The sequence below is a fragment of the Procambarus clarkii genome, chromosome 1 (assembly GCF_040958095.1).
Source record: "Procambarus clarkii isolate CNS0578487 chromosome 1, FALCON_Pclarkii_2.0, whole genome shotgun sequence".
Classification (NCBI taxonomy): Eukaryota; Metazoa; Arthropoda; class Malacostraca; order Decapoda; family Cambaridae; genus Procambarus; species Procambarus clarkii.
Genome location: NC_091150.1, coordinates 33,042,985 through 33,057,681, shown reverse-complemented (window position 1 = coordinate 33,057,681; position 14,697 = coordinate 33,042,985). Strand labels below are relative to the sequence as shown.

Genomic DNA, 14,697 nt, shown 5'->3' with positions numbered 1-14,697 from the left:
CTGACTGTTGTAACCTAACATAACATAACCTAACCTAAGCCTACCAGTAGTAACGTCTACAGTTCTGCAGACTATACAGGATGACCCATAGATAATTGTTTCTTCCTTTCACTTTTCATTTCCAATTACAGATATTATCCCATTTTGTTTCAGCTCTCGGTATATTACCGCCCTCAAGATGCTCATAGGCAGTCCAAGGTGGTCACCAACCTCATCGTCTTTAACACCACCGATGGGAGCAGGTTTCATTGCAACGAGTGAGTGAGAGATTCCGTTGCAAGGAGTAAAAGCTGCGATTGGGGAGGGAGGGACGGAGGGGGGGGGGGAATATTTGTTTACATCTTGGGATGAAGAAAGCTGTGAGGACCTCCATGAGCTGCTCCCAGCCAGTAAGATCTGTCATCTTCTTAATGATAACGATGACGACTACGCTAAAACCTCCCCCCCCCCCAGCACAGGAGGGCCATATTCCAGGCTGCTGCGGATTCCAGGAATATTATGCTGGACGTGTGAGGGAAGAAGCAGATGGACAGACTGGAATGTGCTATTTGTCTCAGTCGTTAAGGGAAGGATTGGCGGCACTGTTGTTGGGTTGCTGACTCGAATGGCGTCGGGGCTCGCTGCTTGACTCATCTTTGGAGCGTATCTGGAAGGGTGAGTAACGTTCATTCTTCTTAATAACTCTCCCCGAAGGATGAGCACAGTTCACTCACCTTAAATACCCAGGATGAGGGATGAGTATGGTTCTCTCTTATTTGGCCAGCCTGAGCCATGAGTATTGCTCACTCTTCCTAAATACTCAGCATGGAGTATGAGTACAGTTCACAGTTCTTAAATATTCAGTCCGAAACATGAGCATGGTTAACTCCCCCTAAGTACTCAGCTTCAAAAATGAGTACGTTTCACTCCCTTAAATACTCAGCGTAAAGAATGAGTACGTTTGCAGGCGATGAGTCACAATGACGTGGCTGAAGTATGTTGACCAGACCACACACTAGAAAGTGAAGGAACGACGACGACGTTTCGGTCCATCCTGGACCATTCTCCAGTCTCAATGAGTACGTTTCACTCCCTTAAATACTCAACCTCAAGGATGAGTAACGTTTTACTCACGATTATTATTTAATTTAGTTAAGTGTCATGTTATAATTGTTCACGCAACTTTCAAAATACAGTTTGCAATTAATAATTATTATTACATATTTTTGTATAAATGAATAATGTACTTTTAAGTTTTGCAAAGTCATTTATAAATATATATATATATATATATATATATATATATATATATATATATATATATATATATATATATATATATATATATATATATATATATATATATATTTACAAATAAGTTTTTTTTAATTTGACTAATATATGGAATTAACGAATTTGCAGGAGTTAATTGAAGTTGTTTGCTCGTAGCTGTTCAACAGTGCTGACTGTCGAACCGCATCAGCATCTTGAAGGACTGGTAACTTATAGGCAGCACAGCCGTATACTGCCTTATACCGCCGTATACTGACGGGGAGTATAGGCACGAAGAATACTTCGCTCAGTAACGCAAGAACTGCGAACTGCAATTCCCCTCATCAACAGGAATTGGAAAGTCATCAACCTATGGGGATCGAACACCAATGAACCGATGGTGTTATGTGGTGTAGAGCAGTGAACTTCACCCAAAGCCAGCTGGTGTTCTTCACTCAAGCCAATTGGTGTATTTCACCCAAGCCAGCTGGTGTTCTTCACTCAAGCCAATTGGTGTATTTCACCCAAGCAAGTTGGTGTTCTTCACTCAAGCCAGCTGGTGTATTTCACTCAAGCCAGTTGGTGTACTTCACCCAAGCCAGCTGGCGTGCTACAACACCCAGCGGGTGAATCATGTCCCCAACCTAACAGTAGACGACCACCCCGGTGATTACACCAGAGCGGGAGGTGGGTGACAGTGTTCAACTACCCTTAACACCTCATTTAGCAAGGTTTCTCAAAGTATATATATCCGCTGTGTCATCCGTTTATAGAGAAAGAATTAATCCAGCATTTCATGAGAACTATAATTGACTATAATTGATTCTTGAAGATCTCACATTGTTATATTCATAATCATCAACGCAGTCATAGCACACTTAAAGTCACAGTTAATTATAGGATAATATAATTTCCATATTATATCGTATAATAATTTATTACAGAGATGTCATCTCATTGTTTCGACTAGTTTTTGAAGATATTGTTAATTTCAAACACAAACAATAATTCTATGGCATAATTACTTTTTTTCCAATAGGTGCTTCGTCAGGTATTTTTGTATATTCTCATCTTATATTTCCATGTACATAAATTTTGTATAATGTCAATAAATAATAAGATTTTGTTGTTGAATATTCAATTCAATAAATATATATATATCAGGCCAATTTATCAACCAATCATATTATATAAAATCAATTTATCAATTAATTGACCAATTTATATAAAATCAACCAATTTATATAAAATCAGATCATTTGATAAAGTAACTTAGTAAATGCAAATGTGGTTAAAGTCTTTGTTTTGAAATATTATCCAATACATTGGATGTAATTTTCTGTTAAGGTTGTTCCATGAAAGTTCAGAAGTAACTTGGCCCACACACTGTCCTGTCAAGACTTTCCAGTTCTTCTACAGCTGCACACTGTTTCATCAAGACTACCATGACCCTCTACAGCTGCACACTGTTCCATCAAGACTACCATGGCCCTCTACAGCTGCACACTGTTCCATCAAGACTACCATGGCCCTCTACAGCTGCACACTGTTCCATCAAGACTACCATGGCCCTCTACAGCTGCACACTGTTCCATCAAGACCCCTCTACAGCTGCACACTGTTCCATCTTGACCCTCTACAGCTGCACACTGTTCTATCTTGACCCTCTACAGCTGCACACTGTTCCATCAAGACCCTTTACAGCTGCACACTGTTCCAAGACCCTCTACAGCTGCAAACTGTTCCATCAAGACCCTTTGCAACTGCACACTGTTCCATCAAGACCCTCTACAGCTGCAAACTGTTCCATCAAGACCCTCTACAGCTGCACACTGTTCCATTAAGACCATCTACAGCTGCACGCTGTTCCAAGACCCTCTGCTGCAGTTTAAATTTTTTACCAAGATCCTCTACAGCCACACACTGTTCCACCGAGGCCCTGTACAGCTGCACACTGTTTCACTAAGATTCTCAACACTCCAGTTGATCCTTGTAAACTCCCTCAAGGGCTGACAAGGTGTGATCGTTTCCAGCTTAGTCTTAAAAGTCCTCTTCACCAGCATCTTCTTCTTCCTTTCATCTAATTCCGCTGAACTACGCAAGTGACCCAGTGAGTGTGAACGCAAAGTGTTCCAGATGAGTACTGGAAGTGACACTTGTCTGGGGGTGAGTCTTGTGAGTCGCCATATGCAAGAGGTCTTCACAGTAGAACCTATTTGACGTTGTTTTGGTTCATAACGAACTAACGGAATCCCATTACCTCGTTTCCTATATATGCTGTGTCTTAACTTCGATGACAAAAGACTTACGTTAGCCGTCAGGGGGTCGTTAATGGATGGTGTTGAGATTGCGAAAGGAATCTGGGAGTAAATTCTAATTAAAAAAGTAAGAATTTAAAAACTCAAAAATCAATGAATGTTCGTAATAAGGCATATAGGCATGGGATTTATTAATCGAAGCGCAAGCAACAAGATAATTAACGTATTCGATTGTTTTGAATACGTTATCGAATACATGGAATACGTTAATTAGTCAATTAACGTAATTAATCACGTCTGGGTCGTTAATGGTCGACCCAGACACGGGGGGTCGAAGATGTTCTTAAACAAGGAACTTTGCGCCTTAAACGAGCAGTAATGTAAAGAGAAAACTTGGTTTGGTGTTGGGCTTATCATCCTCTGGAGGGTTATTGAGGCCACCAGCTGGTAGATTCTATGGTAAACTGATGGGGTAGAGCTCTCGTGTAGGTATCCCTGTGCAAGCCAAGCACTAAGCCAGTGTGGTTACGTAACATTGCCGGACGTACTTGGAGGGAAGTGGCTTGGGTCACCCCTTCTTCGGTCATAATTTCTCCTACCTTACAGTAATTAGAGGGGTAAGGAGAGCGGTTGTTACCCTATTATCCCATACACTATAGCTTCGCTTCCACCCCTCCTCCCCTTCTCCCACCCCCCCCCCCCCACACACACACTATGAGAGAGGATTGTTACTCTGTTCTCCCATGCACCACAACATGCCTCCCTCCCTCCCACCCCACACATACACACTATGAGAGAGGTTTGTTACTCTGTTCTCCCATGCACCACAACATGCCTCCCTCCCTCCCACCCCACACACACACTATGAGAGAGGTTTGTTACTCTGTTCTTCCATGCACCACAACATGCCTCCCTCCCTCCCACCCCACACACACACACTATGAGAGAGGTTTGTTAGTCTGTTCTCCCATGCACCACAACATGCCTCCCTCCCTCCCACCCCACACACACACACACACTATGAGAGAGGTTTGTTACTCTGTTCTCCCATGCACCACAACATGCCTCCCTCCCTCCCACCCCACACACACACTATGGGAAAGATGAGAGTTTGTTACACCGTCTTACTATACACTTCAACATTACCCCGGTCCCACCACACATTATGGGAGAGGTGAGAGAGAGTTCTTACTCAACCAATCCTTACACCAGAACATTAAAACATACTGTGGGAGAGGTGAGAGTTTGTTACTCATTCTATACACTTCAACATTACTCTCACCCACCCTATACACTATGGGAGAAGTGAGAGGTTTGTTAATCCACCATCCCATGCACCACAAAATTACCCTCCCCTCCTCACTCCTTCCCTCCCACCCTTCACACTATGGGAGAGATGGGAGTTGTGAACGTATTTTAATAGTAAAATAAGTGTGCTTATACATTATCGTGAAATATCACTCAAAAACATTTTTTTCTGATGAAGATTAGACCCGTCATGTCCCCAGTCCCACACTTTTATAAAGAGAGAACCTGTACTTTCTATTCCCACGCTGATCTGTCAAGATCCCTCTACTCTACTCGCGCCACGCTGCTCTGTGAAATATGTGTACTTCTATGTAAGATAATCTATGTACAGTACATACGCCGCCTGGCACTGTTTTTCTGCTCTACACTGCTTCAAGAAGACCCCCCCCTCTATAACTTTCCACTACAGCACTATTCTATAAAGATTCGATGTAGTTTAATCAGCTGTAAACTGCTTCACAAACTTTATATGCGCAGACAAACACACACACACACACACACACACACACACACACACACACACACACACACACACACACACACACACACACACACACACACACACGCACACACACACACACACACACACACACACACACACACACACACACACACACACACACACACACACACACACACACACACACACACACACACACACACACACACGCACGCACACACGCACACACACACATAAAAACACTGAAATGCTTTATTAGCTTCATTCACTTACTTTTAAGAAGCTATGGACTTTCTCCTCTTCACCTCCTTTCCCTAACATGAAGATCACAAGCGGCCCCAGAGAGTGTGAACCCAAGTGTTCCAGAATGTGTATTGGAAGTAACACTGTCTGGGGGAGTGTCTTGTGAGTCTCTTAGAAGTTTACAATCATACTGCCTTAACTCTTCTACATTTACGATTGATGGAGAAGTGAGGGTTTGTTACCCCATCTCTCTGTAAACTGTTTCCTCGTTCACCCTATTTGGCTGGAGAGATGAGAGTTTGTTACTCCGTCTCTCCGTAAGCCTCACTTACACTATCATCTATGCCTCTATCACAGCCTCTCTATCACAGCTATCTCCTTTTCAAGTTCCACTTACACTACTATTTTTTCTTTCTCTGGCCATTTCACATCTCCCCTTCCTTTTCATCTTCCTTACCATTCCTTCCCTCTTCCAAGCTCCCCTCCTATTTCTTCCCTCTCTCTCTTTCCTGCCCTTCCTACCATGTCACCCCTTTCCCCCCCTGGTGTGGAGTCAGGTAATTCCCAACAACCATTGTGGCACTCTCTAAACCAGTTACCAGTAATCCATAACACCTGACTCAGACCGGAGTCTGAGACCCGCAGACAAGAGGCAGTATCCTGGTGAACACATCTGTTCCACATCCTGGTGAACACATCTGTTCCACATCCTGGGGAACAGAACCCAAAGACATTAACCGCGAGACCCACTGAACCCATATATATATATAGGAAAGGAAACCCGCCACAACAGAAACCGTAGACAATCGAAATCCAAGGAACAGAATCCTTGGAAAAACAGGAATTGTGACACGCAGAATAGTATCCTTTGACAGATCTAAGTACCACGGAACAGAATTCGTAGAAAACTAAAAGTCGTAAAAGAGAATTCATTGACAGAACAGACCCATAATTGACAAAAAAAAGTCATAATTTACATAGTTTCCATAATTTACAATTTACATAAATGACAGATCTCACAGAATAGAAACTTTTGAACGAAATGAAACCCATAGAACAGAACCCATTGGGCAGAATTGAGACCCCACGGGGCGGACACCCAAACATAGGAACTGACTTACAGAATAGAACCCTTAGACAAACGGAGAGACCCATAGAACTCAACCCAAAGACAGGAACTAAGATTTGTAGATGAACTGAAAACCAGAGGACAGAACCTGTAAATACCTGTAGACGACCTGTAGACGACTTGTGTGACCTGTAGACGACTTGTGTGACCTGTAGACGACTTGTGTGACCTGTAGACGACTTGTGTGACCTGTAGACGACTTGTGTGACCTGTAGACGACTTGTGTGACCTGTAGACGACTTGTGTGACCTGTAGACGACTTGTGTGACCTGTAGACGACTTGTGTGACCTGTAGACGACTTGTGTGACCTGTAGACGACTTGTGTGACCTGTAGACGACCTGTGTGACCTGTAGACGACTTGTGTGACCTGTAGACGACTTGTGTGACCTGTAGACGACCTGTGTGACCTGTAGACGACTTGTGTGACCTGTAGACGACTTGTGTGACCTGTAGACGACCTGTGTGACCTGTAGACGACTTGTGTGACCTGTAGACGACTTGTGTGACCTGTAGACGACCTGTGTGACCTGTAGACGACTTGTGTGACCTATAGACGACTTGTGTGACCTGTAGACGACTTGTGTGACCTGTAGACGACTTGTGTGACCTGTAGACGACTTGTGTGACCTGTAGACGACCTGTGTGACCTGTAGACGACTTGTGTGACCTGTAGACGACTTGTGTGACCTGTAGACGACTTGTGTGACCTGTAGACGACCTTTGTGACCTGTAGACGACCTGTAGATGACCTGTAGACGACCTGTAGACCAACAGACTCGTAGAACTATACCCACAGATACTGTCACCTGTAGACAGAAACTCATACAGTATCGAACAAAACCAATAGACAGGAAGAAAGACCAGAAGCCCTAGGACAAAAAAACTAAGACCCGTAGACAGGAATACAAACTCATAGAACAGAACGAGGCAGACATAGACAGACCCACCAAACAACGAGTGAACATGAACTGAGACCCATAGAACAGAGCTTCTAGACAGAAACTAAGACCCACAACAGACAGACGCATCAAACAACGAGTGAACATGAACTGAGGCCCATAGAACAGAGCTTCTAGACAGAAACTAAGACCCACAACAGACAGACCCATCAAACAACGAGTGAACATGAACTGAGGCCCATAGAACAGAGCTTCTAGACAGAAACTAAGACCCACAACAGACAGACCCATCAAACAACGAGTGAACATGAACTGAGGCCCATAGAACAGAGCTTCTAGACAGAAACTAAGACCCACAACAGACAGACCCATCAAACAACGAGTGAACATGAACTGAGGCCCATAGAACAGAGCTTCTAGACAGAAACTTAAGACCCACAGCTCACAGACAGAAACTTGAGACCACGTAGAATAGACTCCGTAGACAGGAACTGACGGAAGAGAGCGTGGGGGGGGGGGGGGGGGCGGTAGAAAAAAAAAACAGGCCAGCGACCATGAGGCAAAAGGAAGGACGAGGTAGGAGGCGGAGCAGGAGGCGAGGCTGGCCAGGTAATGGATGATTATTGCTCCTGCAGAAGGTGGGAACTGGCCATCAAGAGGCATCATGTCTTTCTAAATGCGCCTCATAATTCCACCTTATTGCTCTTCGATTAATTAAAGAAAGTATTAAAACCTGGTGTATAGCTCAGAGGGAGAGGGAGGGGGAGGAAATGACCTCCCAGTAGGAAGTTTTTACGGGCCCCCACATGAGCCTTTAATTAAAATTGTATATATGACGGCATTATCGTGATTCACATCGGATTATGCCTACCTTCCACCAGTGTGTGTTCTGATGGTCGTTAATGACCAGTTTAGTTCACTAATTCACCGCCATGGTGATTATTTGAGCTCCTAATTGTGTTCCGTGTTTCCATTTTCTCAGTCCCCTTCTCTATCTAGTATTCCACATTCTTATAATCCTTAAGTTAACATGTATACCACATTCTCATAATCCTTAAGTTAACATGTATACTACATTCTCACACTCCTTAAGTTAACATGTATATCACATTCTCACAATCCTTAAATTAACATGTATACCACATTCGCATAATCCTTAAGTTAACATGTATACTACATTCTCACACTCCTTAAGTTAACATGTATACCACATTCTCACAATCCTTAAATTAACATATATACCACATTCTCACAATCCTTAAATTAACAAGTATACCATATTCTCACAATCCTTAAGTTAACATGTATACCACATTCTCATAATCTTTAAATTAACATATATACCACATTCTCATAATCCTTAAGTTAACATATAAAAAAGATTAACGCCTAATCCCCCTCTACGATAACACGTGAACAAAATAAACTCACTAAATTAACTAATTTTTTTTAGAGGGGGTAAAGTACTTAAAAGCCATAATGAATTCTGAACAAGCCCCAAGGTGTCTTACGCCAGCAAGCAACCAGTAGCAATGGGTAGTGTTGGCGGAATAAATCTTGATACTTGCTGTGAGATTTTTGCGGCTTGTCCCTCTGGCTTAACCAATTAGTTTTTCTGTGGCGGGCGTGAGAAACATAACTTCTGGCTCGCGGTTGCGTTCATTTGTCCATGAGGGGAAAGTGCCTTTATTCCCCCACACACACACTCACTCACTCGGTTAATGCTTACAAAAGGTACACATACGCGGAGGTCTTTTTTTATATATATATATATAGCATTTGTCCGTAGAGGAGGAGCCCGTATCGGTTCTTGGAGGGTCGGCGTTCGATGCTAAATTTGGGTACCGATCCTTCTCACCATGTCCTCATATCCTAGATCCCAGAGTCTTCTTCAAGCTCAAATTCAGTTAAAAAAAACTCATGCTTAAGGTTTTAACCTCATGTGAGTTATACATAAGGTCATATGTGTATAACTTGTAAGTTATTCATACATACGGTTAAATCTCACGTAAGTTATTTGTAATTAAGATAACTTACACAAAAAATCACAGTAAATTATTTACCTAAAAGATTATTTATCCCAAAAGAAGTTTATATTAATAGCAAAGCCTGTCATTACAGTGCCTTCCAAAGTGTCATGTAATCACACTGGCTTATGGGTTTATTCCCACAATTACCTTATTACTTTACCACCTGGTCCAGGGTGCGTTTATTGGCTGCTCGGCCTCCAGCGATGTAGTTGTGGCCTGTGTGTGTAGGGAGGAGCTCTGCACCCTCTTGCATCTTGTAGTGCTCTCCAGCACCACCTCTTCACAGTCTTTAGCTCTACACTCTTGTGGGTATTCAGCACTACGCTTCAAAGGTCTTCAGGTTTAAACAATAGGGGTCACACAGCACTACACAATAGGGGTCACAGCACTACACAATAGGGGTCACAGCATTACACAACACGGTCACACAGCACTACACAATAGGGGTCACAGCACTACACAACAGGGCCACACAGCACTACACAACAGGGCCACACAGCACTACACAACAGGGCCACACAGCACTACACAATAGGGGTCACACAGCACTACACAATAGGGGTCACAGCACTACACAATAGGGTCACACCACTACACAACAGGGTCACAGCATTACACAATAGGGTCACAGCACTACACAATAGGGGTCACACAGCATTACACAATAGAGGTCTTCTCCAAAATAACATTTACTTTGTTCCAGGTCCTAGTGAATTTTTTCTATCGAATGCAGTTGTTAAAAACAATCCAAATAATATTGATTTCTTCGGACTTAGGAAAATTAAGAAATATCAAAGAAAACTTCATTATTTAAGGTTGAGACAACTTTTGTAATAATAGGAATTTGATTGGCCAGCACAGTAATCGAACCAGACAATTTGTCGTTGTCGTTGTCAAAGAGGGGCCTGACGGCTGAATGGAGAGCGCTCAAGATTCGTAGTCCTAAGGTTCCGGGTTCGATCCCCGGCGGAGGCGGAAACAAATAAGCAGAGTTTCTTTCATCTTGATGCGCCTGATCACCTAGCAGTAAATAAGTACCTGGGAGTTAGGCAGCTGCTACGGGCTGCTTTCTGGGGGGATGTGTAACAAAAAGGAGGCCTGGTCGAGGACCGGGCCGCGGGGACGCTAAGCCCCGTAACCATCTCAAGATAACCAAGAAAGATCCCTTGTCTAGGCCGCAGTCACATCTGGCTAGTTATAGGCCTAGCCATTACCAGAATAATCACCAACTTAGTGACGAACCCTCAATACATTCACTATGTAGGGTATATGTAAATCTGTGTATCTATGTATTTGCGTATGTGAGATAGCTTAGCATATTAAAAGCACCAAATCACCTTCTGTGGTTGATTGTTCAATAAACCCTTGAACTATATGTTTAACACATCTCTAACCCTGTCCATGGAGGACAGAAGAAACTGTATATATGCTGGTTAGCATTGTAAATGTGTGGCCACGTCTGTGGTAGAAAATAATAATAATAAAAAAAAAATACATTCACTTGAACTCTGTATGATAGTGAATGTGAAACTGTAAAAGATGTCAGGTCTCCTGGCCTAATGCACAATCAATTATGTAAATATTGAATTTAATCTGTTGTATTGGAAGACATTCTAAATGTGTATCCTTAATTTACTAGTCCAGATTAGTGTTTTTAATTGTATATCATGAACAACCGCTGTCCTGTGTGGCAGTAAAAATAGAAAGTTTTATTTAAACAAAATTGTAATTAAAACAAGTAATTTCTGATAATTAATAATTCCCGTTGTCGGGGACTGAAAGCCTGAATGTACATGTACACCCAGGCTTCATGTACTGAGTGTACCTGTGTACATGTACACTCAAGCGTGTATCAAATCCCTCCCTTTCATTTTTCCTACTAGGTTGACCCCCCTCCCCATCCAGGATTCAACCCCCCAAACAGTCACCTAACTCCCGGGTACCTATTTGCTGTTAGTTGAAAGGAAACGTGCCCAACCATTTCTGTTCCGCCCGGGAATCGAATCCGGGATCATCGAATGCGAGTCGAGAACGAAGGTAACTGTACTTCGAGATTCCTGGTGTACTACGAGAAACCTTAATGTTGTATAATGTTGTTGAGTGTAGTCAGAGAGAGATATGATCGTTGACCAGACCACACACTAGAAGGTGAAGGGACGACGACGTTTCGGTCCGTTCCTGGACCATTCTCAAGTCGATTGTGAATAACTTGAGAATGGTCCAAGACGGACCGAAACGTCGTCGTCCCTTCACCTTCTAGTGTGTGGTCTGGTCAACATTCTTCAGCCACGTTATTGTGACTTATCGCCTGCATAGAGGTATGATCTTACACACAGAAATCACAATTGCGTGATGCGTCAAATGAAATCCACGGCACTTGTGGATTTGTTCATATGAGCGTTATATTCTACAACTTCATGACCCGTTGTGTTTTGTAGGGTCCTCTGTCCCGTCTTGCAGTGGACATGAGCAACATCCTCACTGCCATAAGGTCAAATTGAATTACCTTGATCAGTGTGTATATATTTAAATAATAAAGATGGTATAATTATAATTGATGTTAAGTTCTTTCTGCCTCCCTGCACAACATTCGTATCTTGCTACGTTCTTCCTAGAACATCCCTTAGATCCTGCAACACTTCACACAGCATGTCTGTTGCAACTCGTCCTCTTAAAAAAAAAAAAAGTCACTTTTGGTTCGTATGCGTCGCTATGGCCAAATTTGGTCGTAATTTGAAATGAAATCGACTCACAAAAGTGACGTACTGTCCCGTTTTCTGTTTGAGTCGTCCGGCTTACTCGGTAAGGTTAGAAGAGGAAACTTTCAATTAACGTTTTTCATAACGTTTTGAAACTTTATGAGAATTTCCTGCCCACCTAACCTACCAGAGGACCCTTAACTTACTGTTGTTGAAGAAAAAAATCCCAAATTTATTTTAATTTTTTTAATTTTCAAATGACCTCCACTTTCGGCCATACTGGTAAACGGCCAAAAGCGACGTTATTTTTAAGAGGACAGGTTGCACCACACACCTGTCTCTAGGTGTGTGATGAACCTAGAGCTCTGTCTATACCGCTCTAGGTGTGAGTGGTATAGACAGAGCTATACCGCTCTGTCTCCAACACAAAGTCAACACTTCTCCCTTCTACAAAGTTACAGTGTCCTGTCTATTTTTGCACTTGCTTCGTCGTCAGCACTGCTTCTACCTCTGCTTCACACACGTTTATTTCTCTGCCGCCTGCTTATCCACGTCACTGTGTCTTTCATCCATACAAGTTTATTCGTTTGTATCTTAACCCTGGGGTTTAACGTAACATAGATTTATATCCTACAAGATTTATTTTTCCCCTCATTATTATTGAAGTTATCGCCTCTTATCCACACTGATCTGATCAATCACTCTTCCCTTTCCGTTCCTCCCCCTCCGTTCTTTCTCATTTACTTTTCTCCTTCACTCCCTCCCTCCCTCCCTCTCTCCTTCTCTCTCTTCCCTCTCTCCCTCACTGCTCAATCACCCTAGCAGTCAGCTCCTCCCTCACTAGGCCCCTCTCGCCTTGTAAGAACAACACTCCTCCGAGACATTTTTCTCCCTGTGACCCTCACCAGGTCTTTATCCTTTTTGTGAATCTCCTTCATTCGTGTTTTTCCTCTTTTTTTTGGTTTACTTGATTCACTGCTTATCCCTGTTTTCGCTTCTCTTCCTCTGCCCCGCACGAGCGTCCCCTGCTCCTCCTGTGCCGCAGCTCTGTCCACCCATACAACAGTTCCTCTCCTCTGACAGGGACCCCCATAACCCCTCCACAAGTACCCCAACCCCTCCACCAGCACCCTAACCCCTCCACCAGCACCCCCAATCCCTCCACCAGCACCCCAACCCCTCCACCAGCACCACCAACCCCTCCACCACCACCCACAACCCCTCCATGACTTCCCCTCCCCCCCTGAGTTATCGCTCTCTCTGCACCAGTCATGGGTCGGACTCAGAAACGGACAGTAATTAGTAGGTACTGCTAATTTATAAGACGGACTCTCTCGACCCCTACAAAACTCATCTCTGGACCGACGGCTCTTTGATATATTAATGTTTTACCTGGTGGACACCCTTTCCCCCTTCCCCCCCCTTCCCCCACTTACCTTAACCCCCTCCCGCCATCACTCTTCACTCAGTCTTACCCCTTGCCTTAGCCAGGCATCTTCCCCCACACTTTACCCAAGGGCACATCTTCCTCCCCTGCCTAGCCTTCCATGTGGGCATTGGAAGCCTCGGTGTTTAGTTCCAGTTCAGTGATCTGATAACTGGTATTTGGAGGTCAGGAGGCTGTGTCGGGGAGAGATGACACCAACAAGGCCACCACGGCTTAACACCCTTCTCACACCTCAACCTCCTCCAGAGCCTTATAGTTTCTCAGAGGCTTATTAATAGCCTCGGCAGCGAATGAATGCTGAGTGTGATGCAAATCTCTGCCGCTGCGGAATGACCGAAAGGTCCGAAGGAAACGGTGCTGAATAGAGAAGAGGCGAATGAGATGCCTTTCCGCATGAAGATATGAGCCGAGGAGCCCCGAGGTCCAGGTGCTAAATTTCATCTTTCTTACAGATTAGTGTTTTGTGGTCATTCACTCGTTGCATGCAAGTCTCGTTCGTCATCTCTCACAGGGAGAAACGAATTTCAACTGACGGAGAAGGTCACGAATTCTTTCGAAGGTGATGAAGCACAACAAGAAATCCATGGTTTGGGAAGGTGAAGATGTCGCTGGACAGGCGTGGAGGTGCTTTGTTCCTGGTGTGCTTGATAATAAATTTAAATTACATTTAATAAAATGTAAAATACTTGTTAAGATTTAGTATTTACATCTTGTAATGATACATTTGCTGCATTCATATAAATCCATAAAAAAGGCTTTCGTTGTATAGGAGAGTGATTAAAACGACAAACTCAGAATAATTTAATAAAAAAAAACGCCTAAAATCCTATTTTTTGTTATTATAATACAATTACAAACAATGTAGATTACAACTAACTATATTTAAAGTATGTGAATGTATCACATCACCTTCAATTTCATATTTATTTTAGCATCTGTATTTATTACTCAAAATAAAAATGTTTTGAAGC

General features: G+C 43.1%; 1 long non-coding RNA gene across 3 annotated transcripts in view; it reads left to right on the top strand.

Moving 5' to 3' along the window:
- Positions 1-14,697, top strand: part of LOC123750016 (uncharacterized) — a 23,906-nt gene extending 9,209 nt beyond the window's left edge. The window contains exons 2-5 of one of the 3 annotated variants that reach the window (XR_011229071.1): positions 154-257; positions 459-654; positions 1,402-1,938; positions 2,599-12,134. This is a non-coding gene — a long non-coding RNA (uncharacterized lncRNA). Of the gene's footprint in view, positions 1-153; positions 655-1,401; positions 1,939-2,598; positions 12,135-14,178 lie in introns of those variants that run through there. The other 2 variants (XR_011229070.1, XR_011229065.1) reach the window with 2 other exon arrangements.